Genomic DNA, 11,614 nt, shown 5'->3' with positions numbered 1-11,614 from the left:
GTGTGGGATCTCACTCTGTGGTGTGGTTCCTGTAGTTGGGAATGGAAGGATCCTAGCTCAGGGATGCCATAGTGGGCTGCAGGGGGAAGGGCTGAAAGCTGCATTGGTTCTGCCTTCTTTGCTCCTCCTTTACTCCAGAATGTGATGGGTACCATGAGGCAGTGACATTTGTTCCCTGTCAGCTCCTAGACATAGAGCCTGGCTGGATTGGAAAGTGCCAGTGTTAAGCAGGAAAACACAACCAGTAGGAAATCCCTTTGGGGCCATATGGGTTGGCTACCTAGTTACCCCAACTGGTCACCAGGTTTCTCTCATCCCAGATTCATTGTGGGATATGCCCGGTTTGGAACAAGCCTTCAGTTCATGAGCTCAGCCACAGAACCAGCGTGAAAGAAGAGAAGGTGAACATCTTTCCTCTTGCATCTTTGCTCTGGACTCCCACAGCTAGCTGGGCATTAGAAATCAGAGCGGCAATTTGGACCCCTACTGGCCATCATGGTAGGTAAGGAGAAGGTGGTGTCCACATACAGTCAGGCCATGCCATTATGTTTGTTCCTCTGCAGAGGATATGTACCCAATCTTTGCCCTTCAGGGATGTCATCAGGCTTACCAAGGGGAGAAGCTCTCCTAGTGGTAGTTCCCTCTTGTGGGGTTGCTTATTAAAGACCAAACCTGGCACTGCTGCTGCCTTGGTCCTGGGCAAGTGGATGTGGTGCTAATTTCCATGGCGGGAGACCAGGGTGATTGCTTGTGCAGGGATGTGGTTTTCTGAGGGGTGGGGCAGGAAAAGGGCAGAGGCCTGGGCCTTCATTTAGGAAACAATTAACTATATCATAGCAAAGGGATGTGAACAATGTGCTAGTAACGAGTCCTGGGCTCATGAAAGCACAGGTGAAGCAAGACTCCTCAGACACCTAGTGCATGTGCCAAGACCCTGGAGCAGCACACTCCACTTGCCCAGTGCCCTGGCACCCATGGAACCCAGATGCCCCCCCCCAGGTTGTGCACCCCCCTATCTTCATCGTCTGAGGGGCAGAGTGGAAACGACAATTTATAAAAAGTAGGTGGAAGCATGATTAGCAGAGCCAGTCTGCTTCTCAGGCTGCTGGTACTAGAGCAATGGACCCAGAGAGTGGGTGACCTGGCTAACAAGCCAGGTGTGTAAGGGGAGGGAGGGCCTGCCAGAGTGAGACCCTGCATAGCAGCCAGGGCTCAAGGCCACCACTGGGGCAGCAAAGAGGCTCAGACAAACAGGAGGAGAAGCCAAACCCTGGCATATCTCCTGCTCTGGGGAGGGATTGACAGGATGCCCAGAGATATGACATTTGCATGCATGTATAACCATGGCAGGGGCAGGGCTGCCATGGAAATAGGGACATTTATCAGCAATAAGCAAGGGCTCTTTCTTATTAGTGAGAATCCCAGGGGCTTTGAGGGAGTGGTTGATTACAACAGCATCTCGCAGCCCTGCATTGCAGTGCAGAGCTGGCTGCATGGCCTCCTCCCCCCAAGACACTCAGAGGAGACACAGGGACTGGAAACCAGGAGGGAGATCTGAAGAAAGATCAGGAGGAGGAAGCACTGGGAGGCCAGTTTGGAAATGGCCCTGGTGTGTAGCTGTGTGTGGGTGTGGGGGGTTCCTGTCATCTCCCTGATCCTGGCTGGCCTGCATAGGATGTGGAGCAGAGCAAAGACAAGTGGTTGCTCTCTGGAGAAGACCACAGATCAAGGTGGTCTGGAGGCCAGGCCCCTGAAATGAGGTGAAGTGAAGGGACTCGCATCTGCAGGGACTTTGGGAACACCCACTCCCCTTTGCCCCTCCCTTAAGGTCACCACCAGCAAGAGGTAAGTTCTCACAAGGGGCTCAAATGGACCCTGCTTTTGGCAGGATGCAGTCAGGGCAAATTCACCTCCTCCCCTCCAGCTGGTGGAGCACATTAGCATCATCCTGCCAATGACCTCAGAGGACTGGGAGTCATTAACCCCACTTCTACTCCCTGCTGTTCACATGGGCAAGCTGAGGCAAACAGCAGTGAAATGACTTGCCTAACATCATTCTGCATATCTGGCAGAGTCAAGAATAGAACCCAGGAGTCCTAACTCCCAGGGCTATGATCAGCAGCCCAGGCCAAGATCCTTTCCTGCTTATAGCCACCTCAAAGAGAGCCATCACCACCCTCCCCAAAGCTAAGCAATAGCCTCTCCTTTATGTCTTATTCCCAGTAAGGGGTTGCTCAGCTTTGGAGAAGGGAGTTCCTGGCATGGGCAGAGCCCATGTGCCATCTCCTAGCTGCCACTGAGTCCTCAGGATAATGTGGCAGCAGCATAAGAGCTTTGCTAGGCAATGAAAGCAAGCAGGATATAAATGGAGAGAGCACAGGGATGGCAAGATGAGCTGGAACCCTGGCTTCAGGTGGCCTCCAGTCCTTGTGGGGGGGTGGTGACATTGTTCTCCCACCAACACACTTACATGCACACAAGGTGACTGTGTTGACACTCTGCAGGTGCCAGCACTAGACCACTGCAATTGCATGCCTACCTGATCTGCTGTCAGTGCCCAGCCTGGCCCTCAAAGGCAGCATCTCAGCCAGAGCACTGGGAGCTCAGCAGGCACAAGCTCATCTGGAAGCACCTGGCATGTTGCTCATCCCTGAAGGGTTTACATGCTTCACTGCATTATCTTTGATCCTCTTTCTTATGGTGGGACCTGAGGGCCAGCCCAGAATGAACCTCATTGTGCTAGGAGGTGCACAGAGTAGCAGAAGGTCCCTGCCCCAAAGAGTTTACAGTAGAAACAGACAGGATAGACACAGGGTGGAGGTGGCTGGAGATGAGGTAAAGGGCTGCCCAAGAGAGAGAGGGAACAAGAGCTGGAGCAAGGTGCCACTCACCACACTGCAGAGAGAACCACATTGACCCACAGACAGCAGCTGGTACAGCTGAAGGTCTCTGCTTCACTGCTGCTCCTACCAGCCTGCTTTCCTCTGCAGCTTTCACCCTATGGCCACATGGGAAATTGGGCTGGGGAGGCCCAACAACATGCATCCTACCACTCCCATCTCCTGTTTAATGGAGAACAGGGCTGTGCTGAGCCTGGGCAGCCTGTAATGTACCCAGGCCCATGATCTGGAAATGAGCCATGTTCCTAATGCCAATCCTGAGAGCATCCAGGTCTGCAAGGGAGGCTGCTATGCCCTCCCCCAGGCTGGGAGCTGTCTTTGCAAAGCAAAGCCCACCAAGCACAGGGCTGCAGTGGTGGTTTCTCTGCCTGAGCTCCCAGCCATGGAACAGCGGGAGGCAGCACCTGGACTCTGAGCTCCCTGGGTCCATTATGGGCACGATAGCAAAGAGGCAGCTGGATTGGTTCACTGCAGACTGCTGACAGGCATCAAGGCTGCAGAGAAAGTTTCTCCTGTCCCTTTGCCAGTGAGAGCATTTACTAATAAGCTAGAGCTGGGCAGGGTGAGCTAGGGCCACTGGGGAGATCTCTCCTGAAGTCATGAGATCATCTGCTACAGCAAGGGACAGCTTATCTGCCCCCATCCCTGCCCAGAGGCTCCTCCCAGTCTCCCTGCACCCCCTTCCCTTCTGTGTGATCCCTATTTCCATGATCACCCATGCTCTGCTCCTGTTCCCAAGGTGGGACATCCTAGATGTTCTCTTCTACTTGTGGAGGGTCTGAGAAGCAGCTGCTCTTGATCCTGCTAGCCTGGATTGCCCCGTGTCAAAAAAATCCCAGGAGAGAATCACGGAAGCCGAGGGCTGAAGATGAACCTCTATGGCAACCTCTTTCAACCCTCACACAACCACAGGAGTTGCTGTTCTTAGCTCCATCCCAGGAAGATGCCCATCTACCCTCTTGCAGTCAAACATCTCTCTGACGATCCCTCTCATGCCTCCCATTGGAGGAGAGCATCTATGGGAAAGTTGATACCATCTTTGTAGGATCCACCAGGGATCCCCTGGGACCAAGAAGCACTCTGAGCCAGGGCCCTTTCTGAGGCTCCCCAGGTGTTGCTCCTTTCCAGCCCTGCTTAGCCTGTTCCCTCTGGGTAAGCCTTCCTAATAGCCATGGCACTTAGTTTTCTTGCTGACTCATGCCATGAGCCTGTGCCACCTTTATCCTGCAGGGAGCAGCAAGCCAAACTTGGTTTTCTGCTGCTTTGCAGTTCAGTGTTGAAAAAGGCTAGGCATTGCCATCAGGGTCTGAGCTTTTGAACCAAAAGACCAGCTTCCTTGGACAGCCCTGGTGACAGGGGAAATCAGGAACTTGCATGACCCTACCCAATGGTGACAGCTTGTCATCACCACAAAGGGCTTTTACCAACCAGGGAATGAGGCACCCCATCAGATCAGGGGGCAAGAAATCTTCCTGGAGGCAAATACACCCCTATCCATGAGTAACGCTGCCTGGAGCAGTGACTCTCAACCGGAGTTCCCTGTGGTGCTACCAGATCGTTTCAAGGGTGCCTTGAGGTGCGAGGAGATAAACATAAAAGCTAAGCAAATAAGCACAATCTCTTCTGCAAGGAGGTAAGCACTGTAATATGTACGTTTTGAAATTGGGTGCTACTCAATGCACAAAAAGATGTGGAAAAACTTGGGAAGGTCCAGTGAAGAGCCACCCGTATGATCAGAGACTTGCAAGGCAAACCATTCAAGGAGAGACTGAGAGACTACAGAAGAGAAGGCTGAGAGGGGACTTGGTATCAGCTTACCACTACGTCAGGGGAGTACATCAAGAGCTCAGTGAACAGCTGTTCACCAGGGCACCCTTGGGGAAGACCAGGAGTAATGGATACAAACTCCTGGAAGGCCACTTCAGGCTCAATTCTAGGAAAACCTTCTTCACAGTCAGGGTGTCCAGACAGTAGAATAAGCTCCCTCCAGAGGTGGTGCAATCGCCTACCCTGGAAATCTTCAAGAGGAGACTGGACAGTCACCTCGCTGGGGTCACCTGACCCCCAGTTGTCTTTCCTGCTTGGTGCAGGGGGCTGGACCCAATGATCTTGCGAGGTCCCTTCCAGCCCCTTACAATCTATGAAGCTATAAAATATATGAAGGGTACCACAAGTCCAGCGAGGGGGTGCCTGAAGCCCAAGAAGGTTGTGAACCACTGGCCTGGAGAGTCAGATGCTGCATCTACTCAAAATCCCTGTGAGGCCCAAAGCAGGGCCCCAACTACTTGATAGATAACAAGGGGACAGATTCTCAGAAAAGCCGAGCACCTGCAGCACCTAGGAGCTTTGTCTGATGTTTGGGCTAGAGAGAACCTCTAAAAAAAAAGTCAACTGGAGGGACTTTTCCTCCCAGTTTGAGTCAGCATAACCAAGTATACCAAGAAGCAACACAGGTATTTGTGGGCAGAGCAGCACCAGCCTTTAGCATTAGCTCTTTCCCAAGCCCAGCTCTGCTGTCTAGCAACAGCATAGTAAATCCTCAGTTATAAATTACAGCTAGCACAGTCCATTTCAGGTAAACTGAGAAGGACACAGCTACTCCCCCATATAATCAATCACTGTGGTACTGGAGCCAAGCATTACTGCACTGATCCTCACTCCCCACCCCAAGCAGCATGGTGCTCTTATTAGGCAACTGGTGCAGATGGTGAGTAAGTAATTTGACTGAGGACACAGAGGGAATATGTGTTGAATACGGGTTGAATTCAGCATCTCCCAAGCGAAGGCCCTGTGCTTGCTATCATAATTCATATTCCAGTAGCCCCTTGAAGTCCCAGGTGGGGGGCTATAGGCACATAAGGAGTGAGTGTCCCTCCCCTGAAGAAGTTATACTCTAAAGCAGGGATCAGCAGCCTACAGCCCCTGGGCTGGATCCAGCTTTCAGAACCAGTGGGTCTGGCCTACGGATATAGGGTTTCAGCTGTAGACACCTGCTCTGTGCGGCAGTGGAGACAAGCAGCAGCAGCCAGGTCATTGTGCCCACCCTCCACCCACTGGGGTGGGTTATTCTGGCCCACAGGCAGAAAAGGTTACCAACTCCGATCTAAAGGGACAAACAAGCCAAGGAAAATGTTATCTAGGCCCATTTCACAGCTGAGGAACAGCAGCAGTGAGAAATAAAGTGGCTTGTTCAGGGTGGCCCAGACAGTATGTAGTAAAGCTTGGAACTGAACACAGGAGTCCTGTGTCATAGTCCCATGCACCACAACTGTCATGCTCCTCATTCTGTGAGCACCACAGCTCTTCTGTCCAAAATTACATTTCTTACTAAGGCAACTGAGAATAAAAGCAGACTCCCTGTGAGGATGCAGTGCCAGGCCACAGTCACTTGGTGAATGTAGCCACTGCTTCTGTAGGCAGGTAGCTCCTAGGGCTTTCAACTGGCAGTACCCATGGTGAGAAAGTATAGCTTGTCCTCCACTGCCTCTGCCCCATTGCAGGGCTCGTGCTCCCCCATTCTTCTAAGGAGTGCCGTGAGATCCCAGGTCCCCACAGAGGAACAAGCTTTTTCATGTTCATCCCCCACAACTCAATTCACTTGACTCAGTGTTGTTGGGATCTGGAGAGGGTCATTCCAGGATGCCTTGATGCTTCTAGGCTGAGGTTGCATGACTAAATCAACCTCCTTGACAAGATGGGTTTGGAATTAAGGCCAGGCTCACTTTCTGGTACTGATCTGGTCTCTCACCAGGTCCGAGTGAATAATGGTATAATAAAGCAGCTCGCTTAGTCTCCGCAGTGATGCAGGAAGGATTCCAGGAAGCAGAGCCCTCCCCACCTCCCCTTTCTCTGCCTGCCTGAAAGCAGGGAAGCTAGATTCATATTTCTTCAAAAGCTCTGGGTACTGAATTAAGCTGTAACGCATCCCAGCCATCTACAGCGTGACAGCCTGTCCCGCCACCGACAGAATCTGTCCCTACAGATCTCTCGCTGTCACTCTCACTTAGCTTCCAAATTTGCTTCAAAGCCATGTTGGCTGCTTCACTGCCTGAGCCCTTGTCTTGGGAATGGGGCATTCAGGGGAGAGATAAGCAGCACAGCCAAGGGAAAGCAAATACTGCAGCTACTTGAAGATGAAGACTCAGGAGAACTTCAAGATCTGTGATCACATAAACTGTCATTGATGAGCTGGTGAATTCTCTCTGCTGCAGACAAATGAAGTTGCCTGCCACTGAGACCTGTGGCATCCATTCAGAGACAAAACAATCAGATCAATTAACGCAATGGAGTGGGAGCCAGGAGGAGTTGGCAGTTCCTGGTGCTGCCTCAGGTTTCCCAGGTAGCTTTGGTCAAGTGACTTAATCTCCATGCCTTAGTCTCCACTTTCATAAAACTAGGGCTGATGGTTCTGTCTCGCCTATTTGTACTGCAAGTTCCTTGGGTAGGGAATGGCCCCTGTCCACCACTGTGATCTCAGCTAACCTTCTCCAGCCATAGCCCTAACAATAAAGCCAAGATGATCCAGCAGAGCAGTGAGGAAGCAGCTCCCAAGCAGTGTCCTTCAGGCTAGGAGCTCCCCTGTTCTCCCATTCTACTGCCCCCACACTCCAGTGTCCTACACACTGCATCAGTCTAGGAGAGGCTAAGTCCATAGCCCCAGAGGAACAGGTCCTTCTCACCCTCTTCCCATTGCCTGGGAGTAAGATTACATGTGGGGGTCTATTTGCAAAGTGCTGTCTGATCAGGGAAAGGTGGTGGAGCACTTGAACACATCATTGACTCCAGGGCATTGCAGATGCTCTACCCACTACACTCTACTGCTAGACATGACCTGCAACAGTTGGTGTCTTATTTTCCAACAAAATGAAATGAAGAGAAATAAAATAAAATAAAACAATCATGTTCCAAGTCAAATCAGCCAAATCAATTCCAAATCCATGAATCATCCAAGAACCACATATGGCTGTACTACTGGCAAACATCCTCTACCCCAACCTGGGGCTTCAGATGTTTCCAAATCATGTGGCGGGCATCCTACATGCAGAAGCCTACAACACGGGCATTGTAGGCTTCTTCGGGTGGCTTGTTCTCTACAATTCTTCCAACTTCCATGTCACTTTGGCGTTAATGCAAAACGAGTGAGTCAGACACAGACCCCCATCTGGAGTCCCTGGTCACCCCTGCACAAACTGCCTGATTGCAAGAGCCCATTGGCCACTGCAGGGCTGCTGACTGCAAGGTGGGGGCAGGCAAGATGGTATGGCGAGGACATGAATTCAGCCAAAGGCACAGGGACAAAGCCCTGCTGCAGCAAGCACCCACGGGACCTCCCACAGCTCTGCAGGACCTTGGGATGAAGGTCTCACTGCAGAGCACCACCCCCAGCTGTGCAAGTGGCATGGGATGCCCTGCACTGCTTTAGAAGAGCACTGAAGCCCCTCTGCCAGGATGCAGTCCTGCTTTGCTACTGCCTAAGTGGCACTGCCCTCTAGGCTGGACAGAAGCAGTGCAGCACCCCCCTTCCGCCTCCCTCCACAGCCATGAAATCCATTTCCTGGCTGCACAAAGTGCTTTTTCTGTTGAGTCAGCTGGTGCACTGCCAGCACAGGAAAGGCTGAGACTCCGGCTGCAGTGCAGATTCTATTAAAGGGCTATTTTTATCTCGTCTCAATCTGATTCAGCACACGCAGCAGGGAGGGCAGGCAGCTGAAGGATGCAGATGAAGCCAAGACGAGATGGGGAAAGTGTAGAGGGGAAAATCTAAAGGGTGAATGCGCTGCAGTGACATTTCAGGAGGGGACAAAGGCAGACCCCAATATGGGGCAGCACCCTATGGCCTCCTGAGCCCACTGGTCACATACCAAGCTCCTGAGCAAGGCCTGCACCCACTTTAAACCTGTCACAGCCTCTTAGCAGGGGCCCATGCAGACTCCCACAGCAGCGGGCTCACTATTTCATCACCCCAGTCCCCTCTCTCCATGTCAGGGAACTCACAGGAAGAGTGGAAGAGGCTCTTTTATGCTGGAAAGTCTCCTCAGTTTCAGCTTTTCTGAAAAGATCCGCCTTCTCCAGAGGCAGGTGGGACAGGCTTTTACAGCCCTGAAACAAAGTCATCTCTCGGTCCCAGAAGGGTTTGGAGGGGATAGGTGGAAAGGACCTGATGGGCATAGAGATAAGAAGTAACAAGTGTCCAATGGTAATGAGCATCCTCTTCCCCAAGGGAGCCAGGCCCCCGGAGAGCTGGCTGGGACTGCTTCAGAGAGGCTGTGAGCACCCTGCACAATACACCCATTCCCAGCCAGCAAGCCAGGCATCCTTCTCAGCAGTGGCACAGCTACTCCCTTCTCTGCAACCCCCACCAGGTGCTAGGACCACACTCAGAAGCACGAAGCAGAGACAGGGGTTCCTTTATCTAAGATTTAATACTTAAAAAAACAACAACAACAAAAAACCTTCTGGAAACAAACCACTCTGGAATGAATGGATGGGAACTCTGAGCTGGGTACGAGACTAGCGGCTGATTACAGACTAAGGGGCTGAGGAGTCCAGTGACTTGAGGCTGTGGGGCTGAGTGATGCATCAGCGATGACTGAAGAAGCCCTGAGGATGGTTAAACTTGAATGGCTTCATCCGGCTGGGCCCCCTGGAGGAGGAGACAGGACAGAAGGTTAGTGCAGGGGTCAGGATGCATTAAGTGCTGATGGCTCCGTGGTGAGGGAGGGGCCTGTTTCCATCAGAGCCCAGCACAGAAACGTAGAGGGTAGCCTTGAAACCTGTCCCAAGCCCAGGGACCGAGGCTGATGTGGACTCACTGCAGCTGAGAGTTTTGGTTTCACTCGTGGGGCCTGTCCGCAAACACAGAACTGCCAGGGCAACTGGGCTCAATATAGGCCAGGGCAGAGACAGCTGGGAGTTGGGCTGGATTCTGGTGCAGTTGCCAGGAGGAAAGACGGTCAGGACTGAGATAGCTGTGCTGTACAGGGGAGGCCGGTACAGCGACAGCACCAGGGCTTAGAGTGTGTGGGGGCAACTGGCCACAGAGAGACTAGTGTTCAGGATCAGATGGGGGGAGATGAGTGCACATTGTCCAGACAGAACCTGCTGGGCAGAACCAGAAGTGCTCAGCAGGAACCCCCAGCAAGGGCAGACCCATGAGAGGCAGTTTCTGGAGCAGGACTCCTGTCTGGAGGATAAGACAGGGCACAGGGACAAACCAAGGAGGTTACTTGTGATTAAATGTTTGTCGAGGCCCCGCACAGCCTCCTTGGCAAAGGAAGAGGAGCTGCCATCTATTGCATCCCACAGCACAGAGCAAGGGCCAGCTACCAAAATGCAATAGTTTCAGCTCGCAGGTAGGGCACTGAGTGGCTCCGCCATGGACCAGAGGTACCTGAAGTTCAGGATTCAATCCAAGCCTTTGTGATGCAGCTCAGTCATGGGAAGAGAGAGCTTCAGAGATGAGAGCACAGAATGTGCTCCATGGTGGTGCTGTGCTGGCTCATCTCCAGGTGGGACATGAGCTCTATTTACAGCTCCTACCTTTGCTCACAGAGCTCCAGCAGCAAAACTCCAAGTGTGGGCACATGTGCAGCCCCTCTTCTCTGCTGGGAGCCACCCCACCTCTGCCCACCAGGGAAAGGTTCTGCTGCCTGGCAGCCAGTTACTTCCTGTTATACCCTTTTCATCTGCGGGACCCATGCCACTTGGCACATCTTAGTGCTCCCAAACTCCATGGCCTGCTCCTGGCAGCCAGCTGGGCAAAAGATCCGTGCAGATACTCACCTGACAAGCCGCAGGCACATCTTCTCCTGGGGGAACTCCTTAGGGCCCTCCACGCTGTTGTCATGGGACTCTGTTTCCAGGTAGACATCCAGAATGACACACAAGCGCTGCAGCTGATTGGTCAGGAGCTGGTAGCCAGGCTTTGGCCCACTCAGCTCCTTGTAGAAGACACTGACCTCGCTCTTCCATAGCCTGTAGGAAACAGTGGGTGAGACTACCCCTGTGAGGCCATTTTGGGGAGCTCCAGTCAGCTCTCATGCATTACTCTATCCTTCCTGCTTTAGGGCTCATCACCATCTCCACTTCCCTGCTGCAGGAACCTCAAGGGTCATGTACTCCCTCCCCCTCTACAGATGAAAGAGTCATTGCTTCTGAAGCATCCATTTCTGCTCCCTTTGTTGGCAGCTGGAGAGGCAACTCCACACCTTCTCTTGGCAGTCTGTTCCATTTCCTACTGTTCTCAGGGTAAAGATGTTTTCTCAGAGGTCTGATCTAAAGGTGTGTTGCTGTTGTTTAAGCACGCTGCCATGGGGTCTCCAAGTCAAGGGAAATAACCTCTCCTCTCCTTCACAGCAGCCTTTCAAATACTTGAAACCTACAGCTAGGTCCCCTTCCCCCCAGATATTCTTGTGTCAGACTACAAATAACCAGTTCATTCAACCGTTCTTGGTACAACTAGCTTCCCAATCCTTTCTTTACGGTCACTGCTCACCTCTGGACCTTCCCCAGTTTCTCTACATACTTTTAGTCACATGCAGGGCTCCAGCTGAGTCCTAACTAGTGCCAGCTTTCCCTTCCTTGCAAGGGGAGACTGGAATTCTGCCCCTAGAAGCCCAGTTCCTTTCCATTCTTCCCCCAAGCAGGCTCATCTTCTGCTTTCCTCAATGCCACTCCTACTCATGGACTCTATCTAGGTTGCTCACAAGAGGGGA

This window comes from Crocodylus siamensis, chromosome 9, assembly GCF_052110815.1.
Source record: "Crocodylus siamensis isolate JL-2025a chromosome 9, ASM5211081v1, whole genome shotgun sequence".
Lineage (NCBI taxonomy): Eukaryota > Metazoa > Chordata > Crocodylia > Crocodylidae > Crocodylus > Crocodylus siamensis.
Note: the sequence above shows the minus strand (reverse complement) of the source record.